General features: G+C 35.8%; 1 protein-coding gene across 14 annotated transcripts in view; it reads left to right on the plus strand.

Moving 5' to 3' along the window:
• Positions 1-15,711, plus strand: part of Lcor (ligand dependent nuclear receptor corepressor) — a 127,191-nt gene that overhangs the window by 34,092 nt on the left and 77,388 nt on the right. The gene's annotated exons all lie outside the window — the stretch shown is intronic.

Consider the following 15,711-nt stretch of genomic DNA (forward strand, 5'->3'; position numbering starts at 1 on the left):
TGTTGTTTTCTCATTGCTATGACAGATTGTTCTCTTTAAATTGTAGTTTTTGTTTTTTAATTGTGGGAGGGCTTGTGTTTTACCAAATGTCCCCCGCCCTCACCACTCCCATAGAAATACTAGGTGAACAGATTCCAAGAGTTTCTCCTTACTAGCACCCTCCATCCACTTTAGTAACACAGAGGACCAACTCTATGTTTATAGTTAGGAGTTCCTAGACAATTCAGATAGTGTAGTGGTTCTCAAAATGTAGCACAGGGATCCCTGAACTCAGGCCAACAGTGTTTTTGTAATACTGAAATGTGCCTTTTTACCCTTCATTCTCTAGTGAAGTTTTCCAGAGGTTTGGGATGTAATGATATTATTATTCTGGCAGCTAATGGATTGTGAGTCTTGTGTTTTGGGGGTTTTAAGTTTTTCTTTTTAAATTTCAAACACAACAAATGTTACCCACATAAAGAAAAACTCTTTAGGGTCCTCAGTAATTTTGGAGAGTTTAAAGTAATCCTGGGACCAAAACATTTTGAGAACTGTGCAAGTAGTGTGTATTTGAATTCTGAAACTTGAGCACAAGGCTTGAGTACAAGGGGTTCAGTTTCTCCAAGAAAACTTCATTTCGCTCTTCCTAGGAGAAGCAGTGAAAATAAATCTCTTTTGCTAGCAGATAGGTTATTTTCCCCCTCCATTCAATCCTTACTGCACCTAAGGGAGCAGTGTTTCTGGGACAACACTTCTCAAATTTTAGTAAGTATATGAATCTCCTTGAAAGCTTCTTTAAGGTTCCTGAACCCATTTCCAGAGGTTCTGACTCAGTAGGTCTGAGTATGGATCCAAGAGTTTTCTTTTCTAGGAAACCAAGCTGCCAGTTACTAAAGTGGCACACTTTTGAATAACATTCATTGTTCTAGGGTCCTGACTTTTCTAAGAGTCTGTACCTCTTGTATCTCTGCATGAATGTTAAAACCCACATTGCTAGGTTATCCATATATAATCCACTCAGTGTATCATATTCGCACCCTGAACTGTGCCTTTCAGATTCTCCTTCATTTCTTTTACTTGAGGAACTTCGCACCTACCTTTTGACCTTAGCTATGCATTGAATATGTGTAATGTGGGGGTCATATGTATGTGCTTATACAAATTTTATCATATCAAAGATACCAGATATTTTTGTAGTTTCAGAACTTCAAAGTTATTTCTGCATACTTAACCTAAATAGTTTTGTCCCACCTAGAAATCTATCACTGTTCAATAGGATATTTTCTGGAATTTTTTTTTTTTTGGCGGTACTCGGGATTGAACCCAGGACCTTGTGCTTGCAGGGCAACTGAGCTATCTCCCCAGCCGTCTGGAAATCTTTATAGACCTTGTGGGAAAACAGTGTTAAATCATATTACATTATTTTGGCTTCAGTAATTATTTTATTTTTTATATTTTGGTAACAGGGATTGAACCCAGAGGTGCTTAACCATTGAACCACATTCCCAGCTCTTTTTGATATTTAAATTTAGAGACAGGGTCTTGCTGAGTTGTTTAGGGCCTCACTAAATTGCTGAGGCTGGCTTTGAACTTGCAATCCTCTTGCCTCAGCCTTCCAGGCTATTGGAATTACAGGTGTGCCCCCCCATGCCAGACTTTAGTAATTAAATTAAAGAAACACATGGTTTACAGTTATTAAGAATATCAACTCATTTGAATACAGAGAATAATGTAAAGCTTTAAGAATTGGACTCACTGTGTTTTGAGTTTAGTGAATCAAATCTTTTAAAAATGACATTCTTAGTAGTTTGTTGACTTGTCATGTTTCTCTTAGTATTAGAATGTTAATTCAAAATAAAGAATTTCAGTTGTGAATTTGTGTTGGTCAGGTTCTACTTAAAGTTCTAACATTTGGGTCTTTAAAATTTATTCCATGTCTTTGTTAAAAGGGATGTCCTTTTCTAATTTTCTTGATATGTATTCCCCTTAGTGATTTTAAATAAAGATGGTCATCTCCCCCTCCCCATTGCCCCAGTGCAATCCTAGTGGGTGTGAAGTGGTATCCTACTATGATTTTCAGTTTCATGTTTTAGTCAGTTTTTGTTTTTGTTTTATTTTGTTTTGTTTTGCCCAAACGACCTGACAAGAACAGTGTTAGAGGAGGAAAAGTTTATTTGTCACTCATGATTTTACAGGTCTCAATCCATAGACAGTCGACTCCATTGCTGTGAACCCTAGGTGAGGCAGAACATCATGACAGAAGAGTGTGGTGGAGGAAAGCAGCTCTGAACATGACAGTAAGAAGCAGAGAGAGAGAGAGCGCGCTCTCCCCCCTTCCATGGACAAAATACATACCCCAAAGGCACCCCTCCCATTACCTACCTCCTCCAGCCACACCTGTACCACCCAGTTAATTCCTACCTGGTTTAATGCCCTGATTAGGCTAAGGGTCTCATAACCCAATCATTACTCTAAACCCTCTTGCTTTGTCTCACACATGAGCATTAAGGGGATACCTCACATCTAAACCATAACAGTTGCATTTCCATATTGGTACTGTTAAGCATCTTCTTCACATGCATTGGCCATTTGTAAGTCTTCGGAGAAATGTCTATTCAAGCCCTTTGCTCATTTCTACTTGAGTTATCCTTTTTATTGAGTTGTAAGAGTTCTTTATTTAGGATACTAGACTATATCATTTGTAAAAATTTTCTATTTTTTGGGTTGGTTGTCTTTTCACTTTTGATAATGTTTTCAGACTTGTAGAAGTGTTTAGTATTTATGAATTCAGATTTCCCTTTTTCTTTTGATGCTTACACTTTTAGTGTCATGTCTCAAAATCCATTGCTAGGTCCAAAGTCATAAATATTTACCCATATGTATTCTCCCAAAGTATTCACTCCTTAAATTTTGAGTTAATTTTTGTGTTCAGTGTAAGGCATCATTCTGACTTTATTCTTTTGCACCATTTATTGAAAAAACAGTTCTCCATTGGATAGTCTTGGAACCCTTGTTGAAAATGAACTGGCCACACACCTATAATCTCATAACTCGGGAGGCTGAGGCAGGATGATCAGAAGTTCAAGGCCAACCTCAGCAACTTAACAAAATCCTGTCTCAAAATAAAAACTAAAAAGGACTGGGAATGTAGTTCAGTGGTAAAGTGCGCCTGAATTCAATTTCCAGTAATGTCCCCACCCCCCAAAACAGAAAAAATTGGCCATATGACTTTATTTCTGGTCTGTTAGTTCTTTTCTGCTGGTCCTTGTATACATTGTTGTGCAGTCACCACATTTGTTATTGCCATAGCTTTGTAATAGTTTTGAGATAATAAATTGTGATTTCTCCAGTTTATTCCTTAACTGGACTGTATTTGTTATTAGATCTTGCTGAATTTGTTCATTAGATCTAATAGATTTTGGGGGGTGGATTTTTAAAGCATTTTCTATACATATGATCATGTTGCTTTATGTGGTGGTGCATACCTATAATCCCAGCAACTCAGGAACCTGAAGCAGAAGAATGATGAGTTTCCCAGCCAGTGTGGGTAACTTAGGGAGACCTTGTCCCAAAATAGTGTTTTCAAAAAGATCTGGGAATGTGACTCAGAGGTAGAGTGCTTATTTAGCATGTGCAAATCCCTGAGTTCAACCTCACTACTGAAATTTAAAAATCATGTCATCTGTGAAAAGTGGTAGCCTTACTTCTTTTTCATTTTGGATTCCTTTTCTTTTTCTCATTTCTTTGACTAGAATGTCTAGACAATTTTAAAAAGAAGTAGTGGGCTGGGGTTGTGGCTAAGTGGTAGAGCGCTTGCCTAGCACGTGTGAGGCACTGGGTTTGATTCTCAGCACCTCATATTTTAAAAAAAAAAAAAAAAAGGGTCCATCAACAACTTTAAAAAAAGTGGTAAGAGTGGACATCCTTGTGTTGTACCTGATTGGGGAAGCTTTCAATCTTTCACTGTTACTTTGTTCTATTAATTTGGTGACAGACTTTTTTTTCCCCAGCTGATATGTGTATGTTGAACCACTCTTGCTTCCTAAACTACCCACAATGACTAGTCCATTTAATATGCTGCCGAATTTGGTTTGCTAGTGTTTATTTAAAGATTCTTGTATCTGTATTTGTAAGGGGTGTTGGTCTGTAGTTTTGTTTCTTTTCTTTTTTCTTTTTTTTTTTTTTTTGGTAGTTGTACATGAACAGAATGCCCCTATTTTATTTATTTTTATGTGGTGCTAAGAATTGAATCCAGTGGCTCACACGTGCTAGGCAAGCGCTGTGCCTGGCTACAGCCCCGGCCCTGGTCTGTAGTTTCTTGTGATGTCATTGTCTAGTTTTGGTATTAGGATAATGCTAGCCTCATAGAATGAGATTTAGTAAATGTTTATTTATTCATTTTTGTAAGAGTTTGAAAAGGATTAGTGTTAGTTTTTCTTTAAATGTTTGGTAAAATTTATCAGTGAAGCCAAATGGTTTTTATTTGTTGGAAGTTTTATTTTTGTTTTAGTCTTTTTTCTTGTTATGGATAAGCCAGACTTTAAAATTTCTTGTTGGTTCAGTTTTGATATTTTGTTTCTAGAGATTTGTCTATTTTGTCTAGGTTACCTAGTTTGTTGGCATAAAATATTTAATAGTGTTTACAGTCCTTTTTGTAAGATTGGTAATGAGAGTAATGATGTCCCTAGTTTCACTCCTGGTTTTAGTTAAGTTCATTTTCTTTGTTGTTGTTGTTGTTGATCAGTCTAGCTGAAGTTTTATTACTGTTGTTTGTCTTTTTAGAGAAGTTTTGGTTTCAATGACTGCCCCCCATTCCATTCCATTTCATTCTATTCTGTTCTGTTCTATTCTCTCCTTTCAAAAATCTGTCCCTAGGGGTGTGTGTATGTGTGTGTGTGTGTGTGTTTCTCTAGGGACTAAACTCAGGACCTCATGCAGGCTAGGCAAGTGCTCTATCCTCGGTCCCACCCTAGTCTCTTTTATTTCCTTTCTTCTTAGTTTCTTCTAATTCCTCAAGATAAAATGGATTAAAACATTGGAGGCTGTTGGGTTATTCATTTGAAATATTTCTTCATTTTTTTAAATGTAGATATTTACAGGTATACATTTCCTTTGAGCATTGCTTTTAGTTCATCCCATACATTTTGGAATGTTCTGTTTCCCTTTTCATTCTTTCCTCATTTTCAACTTTTTGTGATTACTTCTTTTACTAAGTGATTGCTTAAGAATGTGTTAATTTTCATGTATTTGTGAGTTTTCCAGTTAATTTCTAATTTCATTAAATTGTGGTTGGAGAAGATACCTAACATGCTTTGTCTTTTTAGAATTTATTGAGTTTTTTTTGTAATTAAACGTATGGTCTCACTTTGAGGATGTTTCTGTGTACTTGAGAATGTGTTTTCTGATGTTGGTTGGCATATTCTGTGTAGTATTTTTAGGTCTAGTTGATAGTGTTCAAGTCTCCTATTTCTCTTTTTTAGCTGTACCATTCATTATTAAAAGTGGGGTGTAAAAATCTTTTAAAATTATTAACCCACACATTTTTCTAGATAGTTAGGCAATCAACAGAGTGTTGATTTCTATAAAAATGTTTGAAGTGTAATGTCCATTGCTTAAAAATGTTTTCTTTAGCAGGGAAAAGATTATTTATACTGTTAACCACTCTTGTCTGATAGCTTGGTTTTCATGGGTAACCTAAAGTTAACAGTTAAAATGAGTAGGGACCTGGGCTGCAGCTCAGTGGTAGAGTACTTGCCTCACACATGCAAGGCAGTGGGTTCAATTCCAGAAATGGGATTAATTTTCATCAATGTGCTTAGAGGAGACATCTGACTAATTTGCAAAGTTAAAATACTAAATTCAAGTACTTCTTGAATTCCATAAGGTAATATATATTTGAGTATTAAATGTGTTTTTGTAAATTGGTTAGTGAAAATAGTTTAAGATTATTTCTGAGTCTTTACTGCAAACAAAGTTACTGAGTTAAAATTGTAACAGGTGCTTCTATATACAATGAGTACTGATAGTTTCAGCCGTGTTTCAGCTAAAGTAAATGGCATAAAGTATTTTATTAAGAGGAATAATTGGGGAAAATTCAGAAATTTCATAAGGATTGTTTCAGTATGTAAATTTAAAAGGTCAACAGCCAGAAAATAGACGAAAGTCCTTTTTTTTTTTTTTTTTTTGGCAGTACTGGGGATTGAACCCAAGGCCTTGTGCTTGCAAGGCAAACACTCCCAACTGAGGTATCTCCCCAACCCCGAATAGATGAAAGTTCTAAGTATGAAACTAAATATTTTTGTTCCAACTTTGTCTAAGTGCTATATAAAAGGTTGTATTATAGAAATGAGATGCATTTACACATCAGATAATGTCTTTCCAATGATTGACACTTTATTAAACATATGAAAGATTTAAAGTTTAAAAAATGTGAGATGTTTAAGTCTAGATATTTTTGTTGACCCATCTTTCCCTCAGTTTTGTCAGTTTTAATGTATTTTGGAAATCTGTCATTAAGTTCAAATGTTTTAAAAATATTAAATCTTGATGGATTGACTGTTTATCATTACATACTATGTCTTTTTAACAGGTTTTATCTTAATGTCTGTCTTAGTCCGTTTGGGCTTCTATAACGGAATAACATAGACCAGGTGCTTATAAATAAAAGAAACTTGTTTCCTTAGTTGTTTTGACTGTGAGTGCCAAGATCAAGGTTCTGACAGATTTGGGATCTGGGGAGAGCATGCTTCCTAGTTCGTGGATAGCTGTATAGCTTAGTCGGTAGAGTGCTTGCCTTGTAAGCACAAGGTCCTAGGTTCGATTCCCAGCACCCCCCCCCCAAAAAAAGAAGAGTCTTTCTTGGGAGTCTTTTATTGAGACACTACTTAGTTGTTTTAATAGCTCTCATGAGCTTTGATCTCGTAAAAGCCCCATGTTCTAATCCCATTTCATCTTGGGGATTTGGAGTTCAACATAGGAATTGGGGGAGGACACAAACATCCAGACCTTAGGATACACCCTTCCTCTAAATATATTTGCTATGATATCAAACGTGTTATATACTTCCAAAGTATATTGGTGGGGTAAGTATAGGATATATATTCCCATTTCAAAAAGGAGAAATAGGAACAAAGAAGGAGGTAATAGGCCCTAAGCAAGTTTAAAATCCAGTAGGGCAAACAATATAAAATCTTCAGGCCCAAGAATAATCTCTCCTGATACCCCATACTCCTTCCAGACTCACTGAAGATGATAGGGAGGATACCATCTTTTGGACCCAATAGGTTGGTACTCCCCCACCTATTATTAATAGACCAACCTCTTTGGCAGGTCTGTATCTGAGTCACATACCCATTGCTCTCCAAGGATGACTTGTGTGTGAGTGAATGACTTTACTGGCCCTGTTGGGAGCTCTTTATGGTCCTGTGTTAGCTAGGGCTTCTTCATCCTGGTCTTGTGAGAAGGATAGCCTGCTTTCTGAATAGCCTTCACAATTTAACTTGAGTGGTAGGTACTAGCTGACTAAGTCTTTTTTATCAGATGGTTATTTGGCCATACCCTTGACATTCTCTACTAAACATGTTTCTCATTCCTTATACTGTATAAATGTGTAAACTTAGAATTTGCCTAATCTTTCATCTATTTTCTCCTTTTGATAAAAAATTTCTTCCCTTTTCCCTCTAAGTAGTCAGGAGGAACCAGGTCTTCCTTCAACACTGCTTAGTTATTTCCTCAGCTAAACATTCATTTTTATCGTTCACATGTTTGATTTGTTGCAAAACATAGGACATGAACACAGTTCAGCCAAGTTCTTTTCCACTTTTGTTTTAGGCAGCTTTTTTGTTGCTGTGACCAAAGGACCTGACAAGAACAATTTTAAAGGGGGAAAAGTTTTTTGGGGGGGCTCACGGTTTCAGAGATCTGAATCCATAGATAACCAGCTCCATTCCTCGGGACTTGAGGTGCGGCTAAACATTATGGCAGAAGAGTGTCAGCACATGACATCAGGAAGCAGAGATACACAAAATACATACCCCAAAGGCATGCCCCCCCCAATACTCACCCCCTCTAGCCACACCTTACTTGGCTTCACTTACTACTCAGTCCCAATCAGAGAATTAATTCACTGATTGGATTAAGGCTCTCATAACAATCATTTCACCTCTGAATGTTCTTGGCGTTGTCTCGCACATGAGCTTTTGGGGGACACCTTATATCTAAACCATAACAACTTCATAACAAGGGGACTAACAACTCTATTGTTCAGTAACATGTCCCTTGTTTCTTTCTGGGATCTCATTAGAAAAGTCTTTACTGTCTGTATTTCTAGCAAAATTTTGTTCATAACTGCTTAATAGTTATTCTCTAAGATTGAAGCAGTCTCTCGGTTCTGTTCTTTTCCTAAGTCCTCACCATAATCACCTATAACAACTTGTTCTTGGCAACAAAACTCTTTAAAGCATGTACCTCAAAACTCTTCCAGTCTCGGGTTAGGGATATAGCTCAGTTGGTAGAGTGCTTGCCTCACAAGCACAAGGCCCTGGGTTCAAATCCCTGGCACCACAAAATAAAAACAAAACAACAACAACAAAAACTCTTCCAGTCTCTATCAATTATCCACTCCAAAAACAGCTGCCATACTGGATACAGTGGCACATAACCTGTAACCAGCAATTTAGAAAGCTGAAACAGGAAAACAGCAAGTTTGAAGTCAGCCTGGTTATCTTTGTGAGAACCTGTCTCAAAACAAAAAATGAAAAGAGTTGGGGATGTAGTAGGTCAAGAACCCTGAGTTCAACCCACAGTACTGAGTGGACAGGCAGCTCCCATATTTTTAGATATTCGTTATAGTATTACCTACTCCTGTCAGTTCGTAGTCTTAGTCTGTTCAGGCTCCTGTAACAAAATACCATAGACTGGATGGCTTATAAACAAAAGAAATTAATCTCCCATAGTTCTGGAGACTATGGGAAGTAGAGTTAGTGTTTGGTGAGGGCCCACTTTCTGATTCATGATGGTCTCTCTCATTAGAGTACTAATCCATTCACGAGGACTCTCTATCTTGATTTAATCACTTTCCAAAGGCTTTACTTCCTAATACTATCATTGGTGGGGTAGGATTTCAACATAAAGGCTTGGCAGGGAGGTACACAAGCATTCAGACCATTGCAACATCTGTTTCAACTGATACATTTATCTTTTTTCCCCCTGCATTGTTGGGAATTGAACCCATATCTCACACATATTAGGCAAGTGCTCTACCACTGAGCTATATCCCAGCCCTCATCTGATATTAATACAGTAGCCCTCCCTCCCTCTACAAGGTTTTTTGCTTGCCAAAATTCAGTTCTCTGCAACCAACTATAACCCGAAAATAGAAAATTTTAGGATTAACAGTTCATAAGTTTTAAATTCAGTGCCCTTCTGAGTAGTGTCATGACATTTCACACCATCTGGTGGGCCATGAATTATCACTTTGTCCAGCATATCCGTGGCTGTATATACTCCTGTCACTTGGAAACTATCTCAGTTATAACATAAACTATCATGGTATCATAGTGTTTGTGTTCAAGTTAATGTTATTTACTTAATGGCCCCAAAGCACAAGGGTAGTGATGCTGGCAATTCTAGTATGCTAAAGAGAAACTGTAGAGTGCTTCCTTTAAGTGAAAAGGTGAAAGTTCTTGACTATTAAAAAAGAAAAAAAATTATATGCTAAGGTTGTTAAGATCTGTAGTAAAAACAATAGATATATATGTGAAATTGTGAAGCAGTAACAAGAAATTGGTGCTAGTTTTGCCATCACACTAAGAACTGTAAATTATAGCCACAGTGTACAATGATAAATGCTCAGTTAAAATGGAAAAGGCATTAAATTGGTGGATGGAAAGCATGAACAGAAAATGATTTTCATTTAACATCAAAGTGTTTTACCAGGAAGTATTGAGCCAATACAAAGACTTAATCAAGCTATTCCCCAAAATGAGTGACACCAAGCCATATATTGTAAATAAGGAATGATTATACAGATTCAAGAGTAGGTTTAGACTAAGAGGAATCCTTCATATAACTTTATCACATTACATTGTTACAGTTCTTTTTTATTAGGTATTGTTAATCTCTTACTGTGCCTAGTTTATAGATTAAACTTAATTATAAGCTTGTATGTATAGGAAAAAGCATTGTGCATCTAGGATTCAGTAATAATTTATAGATTCAGGCCACCATTTGAAATCTTGGAATTAGTCCCTTGTTGAAAAGGGGGCTAATGTATAGTCACTCCATCTCTTCTGGTTATAGCTTACGTACACTTTTTTCTTTTCTTTCATTTTCAACTTCTTTTGTGTCTCTGGCTCTAAAGTGGATAGAATGCATGAAGTTGGATCATGTTTTAAAATCCATTCTGCCCTTTCATGCCTTTTAATTGAAGTTTGCTCCATTTATACTTAATGTAATTGCTGGTAAAGAAGTATCTCTGCCATACCCCCCCACGCCCCCAAATAGCTTTCATGGATTTTGCTCAAGCCCTTCATGACTGCCTTTTTTTGGTGTCATACAGATATTTTTTTAGTTACCATTTTTATTCCCTCCTCATTTCTTTTACTATACATTTTAAATTATTAGTGTTTTCCTTGAGCATTGTAATTAACATCTTAATTTCTAACAGTCTGTTTTAAATGAATAACAATTAGATTTCAGTAATATGCAAAATATTTTGGTCATAATGTAGTTCTCTCCCTTAAATCTTTATACATTGTTTACCCACCAACTTAGATTTATAATTATTGTTGTATGTACATGTTGTACATGTTTTATAAATCATAGGGAACCAAAGAGGAATTAAAAAACAAAAATACAACCTCTCTGCTTTCTGTTTTTCTTCCAACACTTAATAATAGAGTGTTTCTAATGTGTTTCCATATACCATTCTAAACAATTAGCAAATATTTGTTTAATCCTCCTAGAAATAATTTTTAAAGCCAAGGAAGTGAGGCTTTAAAAGGACTAATAAATGTTCAAAACTGGAGAATCAAAAATTTCAGTTCAGGAATCCACTACATTAACCACTACATTTCTTACTTCCTGAAGTAATAGTGCTCTTTCTATTACAATACAACATTGATTATAAAATTCACTTGAATACATAAAACATGTCCCTTCATATTGAAAATGAAGGGGGAATACAGTGAAGGATACTATCCTGGAAATCACTTGAGAAATAAGATAACAGTTGGAAGGGACTTTGAAGCTATGACCTTGACAATAGGATTTAGATTATTGAGAGGGCTGGGGTTGTGGCTCAGTGGTAGAATGCTTGCCAAGTATATGTGAGGCACTGGGTTCGAGTCTCAGCACTGCATATAAATAAATGAATAAAATAAAGGTCCATCAATAACTTAAAAAATATATATATACATATATAAATTTAATTTTAAAAGACTATTGAGATTTCAGAGAAGAATATTTTAGACAGAAGCAAGAGTGAAGAGAGGGATCAGAACAAAGAGAAGCAAGGTATGTTTGAGAGACAGACTTGAATTGAGTATACTTGGGAGTTTAGCGTGTGTTGGAAGGGTTTAAAAGCCAGACTCTTTAAAGGATTGGATTTTATTTTGCAAACAATAGGTAATCATTGAAGGTGTTTGAGCGGGGGATTACTAGTAAGAGTTTACTTTATATAAATAAGTATATGTCTGAAAGATAACTGAAACTTTGGTAGAATTTAAAAATTTCTAAAACATGCTGAAGCTTATTGCAGCAGGTTCTATACTGAGATTTTATTTTTTGTATGGCCACATTTTGGAATTTTGGAATTTTGGAAGTATGGTATGAAGTAATGATTTTTAATATATAAATTACATACATTTAAATGTATTTTATTATTTTAAAATGTGTTTGATTATATTAAAAGAAATGTATTTGCTTCCAAAAATCATCTCAGGTGTGGAATGAGGATGGAGTAAGATACACACTGATTTTATTTAGTGAGATATGTATAGTTATTTGTTCAGACCAGCTAGTATTTTTTCAATACTTACAACCAAGTTGTTGGCTATATGGTGGGGATAAAACCATAAATAAGGCTTGATTTTAAATTTTAGTCTCTTTTCTGTCTTAATTTTTAAATTTTGGGATGAACTATTAGGAATGGGAGGCTCCAGTATTCAGTCTTGTTCCTTTCTTTTTTTATTATCTGCCCTCATTTATTTAATATGACCTCATCTAAATGCAAGACTTTAAATTCTGTTGATAGTTTGCTGATCCCCAGTTTTACATCCTTAACTCAAACTCCTCTATCCAGATGCCTCTACATGTACTACTTTGATATCTGAGAGGCTTATCCAAAATTGAACTAGCTTTCTACTAAACCTGTTTTTCTTTCAGTTGTCTCCATTCTAGAAAACTTAACTATCATTCACTCATTCTACAGACCAAAAGTTTAAGTGTCTTTTTAAAATTTTTTAAGTTGTAAGTGGACACAATGCCTTTATTTTATTCATTTGTTTTTTTATGTGGTGCTGAGGATTGAACCCAGTGCCTCACACATGCTAAGCAAGTGCTCTACCACTGAGCTACAGCCCCAGCCCTATTAAGTGTTATCTTTTAAAAATGCCTTCCCTTTTTTTTTCTACAACAGTACATCATCAAGGCAAGTTGATTTTATGTTCAAAATATATTGTATGTCTAGTTACTATCCACCTTCTTTGCTACTGCTCCAGTTTAACCCACTGTATCTCTTGCCAAACCTGTTACAATAACACTCACCTTATAATGCCTTATCTTATAATTATTCTCTGTGTTACCACCTGGTAATCTTAATAAAATCTGTTCATGTTACCTTTACAATTACCCAAATATAAAACTCTAATGGATTTCTATTAAATTAATTCTAGGCCCTTTACCATGGCCTGTATGGTCTGGCCTCTAGATCTCTGGCCTTATCTCCCACTTTTTCCCTCACATATATTGTACTTTAGACCATATCTTGATTGCTTCAGTGTCGTTCCCTCTGCCTAAAACTTTGTTTTGAATGTGGTATGCTCCCTTACTTAATTCAGAAAATGTTCTTTTTCTTCATCTTAGTCTGTTTGGTGTTGCAATAACAAAATAACTGAGACTGGGTAACATGTAAATGAAAGTGGCTTATTTGTCTCACCTTCTGGTGACTGAAGAGTCAGAACAGCATGGTACCTGCACCTTGGCCAGGGCCCGTTGGCTATTACACCATGGTGGAGAAGCGGAAAGAGAACCAGCTGCATGCAAAAGAAGCATGTCTACAAGCATAGAATAGAGTTGTTCAGGGTATATGCCAGGCTTCCCTTCAACACCCTAACGTCACAGGAGAATACACTCCAATGAGAAAAGCATTAATTCTTCTCAGCGACTAATAACCTCCCACTTGGCCCCACCTCTTAAAGATTCCACTATTTAAGCATCCCTATACTGAGGACCAAGCTTCCAGGACATGAACCCCTTGGGGGCACGGGGCACACCCAAACCATATCTAAACCATAACCATTTTAAATGCCTTCTTCCTCACTCAGCACTTCCCCAGCACTTCTCAGTGCTATCTGTAAAGGTTTACCAGGGTTTATCTTCTGACTTGACCCTGTTTTTCTACTTTTACTCCTGTTTACCCTAAACTACACATTTGTCACCACCACCACCATCTTCCTCCTCCTCCTCATTTACGTCATTTGTCCCCCCTTCATATTTTTTGTTCACAGCAAGATGTGTTCAAAAGAGTCGTGACTGTGTATGCAGGCACATTTTTATTCAATTTATAAGCAGTGCTCATGTGGATTTACTGACCTTGTAATGACTGAGGTTCTCTAAGGGATTGTAGCCTAGAGATTTTGAACTGCTGATGTAATTGACTCATTCCTAATCAACTTCAGATTTGCATTTAAATGGCTTCTTTCTAAGCATAATTACTCCACCTAAGACAGTTAGATATAACAAAAAAATGAACCCAAACTGCCCTTAGATTCCCAAAGACCTCAGATTTCCAACTCACCCAGCTACTTACTGTCTTTGTGATTTTGGTTACTTAGCATCTTAGAATCCCATTATGGCATTGTGTGTGTTTATATGAATAATGATTTGAAATTATTTTGGAAATGTTCTATCTATTGAATATGTATTCCTTTTCCCTATTAATACCACTATTTTTGAGTACCTATATTGTTTTCAATTTATTTCTATTTTTGCTGTGATTATAACTTTGTACAAAAAAAGTTTGCCTTTCTCTCTGTTCTTTGGTCAGCAAAAACAGCCCTTAATTACGTTCTGGGTTTATGGATTTAGTCTGTAGTTACAGGGGACTTAGTTGAGCTGAAACAGAAAGTCATCCTTTTTCCATAAAATATCAGTTATGCTTCTGTTTTATTATATTTCTTCAGCATGCCAGACACACAAAATGGAGTCATCAGAAAATGTTCCACCAGTCATTAACTATAAGGATATAAGAACTAGAAAAGGTGTTATTCGTCCAACATTTATTGTGTACATGCATTCTTGAGGACTGTACTTTTTAAGGAACAAGTTGATGTTAAAATATGAATAAGCTTCAGGTACTTGCCCTAAATCTAGTGGATTAAATGTCATATAAGTAAATAAAGTTAGTTTATACGTAATATAACTTCAGCACTGATGAAGGATGTTCCTAACTTTGCCCTAGGACTTGGTGAGATAAGGGATGCACTGCAATTACTAGATTGAGTATTGTAGTAAGAACATTGTAGACAGAGGACATACTATGTTCAAAGGATGTGGAAGCTTTGAAATGTAATGTGTAAGCAGTGAAATGTATGTAGTGATTCATATATGTGACTAGAGCACACTTTATATAGAAAATGATAGCAGGGGAGACTGGAAAGGTAGCATGAGATCAGATCTATGATCTTGGAAGTCATCTAGGAAATTAAAGTCTTCAGTATTGTCAGTGGAAAGGCATCAAATGTTTTTAAAATCTAAAAAGAATAAAGTTTAGTAGCAGTGTGAAGGATGGGTTCTGGTAGAGATAATGGTGTAGGGAAATGCTGAAAAAGTAAGATGAATTAGAAGTTCAAAGATATCATTAATAGGTAATGTAATAAAGTGAAAAGAGCCTAGGTTTTAGAATCAAAGTCCTGGTTTTTAAACCTCTTTGTAGTTGGAATAGTTTAGCTGCTTTGATTTTTCAGTTTTCTTACCTGTACTAAGTGGCAATAATAATTGTTTCACTGTGTTCCTCTGAAGATTTTGTTGCATTGTATATGAGGTACCTGATCACAGTGCTTGCATGGTATCACATAAAGGCTCAATTAATGATAAATGTTATTAATAAGACTGACATTGATTATAATTGTTAAGGTAAGAAGTGGTGATGGCCTAAGTTTAGGAATGTAAAAGAACAGATTTGGTGGGATCTTTCTGAAATAGAATGAACAGAATTCTGACTGGAAGACTCCCTTACTTAACAGAATCATGACTGCTAGAGATTTCTAATCTGAATTACTTGGAATGGAGGAAGAATTGGTGATGTCATTTTCATGGAAAGAAATTCAGCAGTCAATGATTGAGTTGTAGAAAAAGAAAGAAAATGATTTTGATTTGCTTTTTGAGGTATTGGATATCTGGGAACAAGATGAAGTGGGCATATTAGAAATATGCTCTGAGGCAAGAGATAGAGATTAGAGTGTCTGCATGATAGTAGATAGTGTATTAATTTTTACTCCTTGACTAGAATTA

Source organism: Sciurus carolinensis, chromosome 5 (assembly GCF_902686445.1).
Source record: "Sciurus carolinensis chromosome 5, mSciCar1.2, whole genome shotgun sequence".
In the NCBI taxonomy this organism is placed as follows: Eukaryota; Metazoa; Chordata; class Mammalia; order Rodentia; family Sciuridae; genus Sciurus; species Sciurus carolinensis.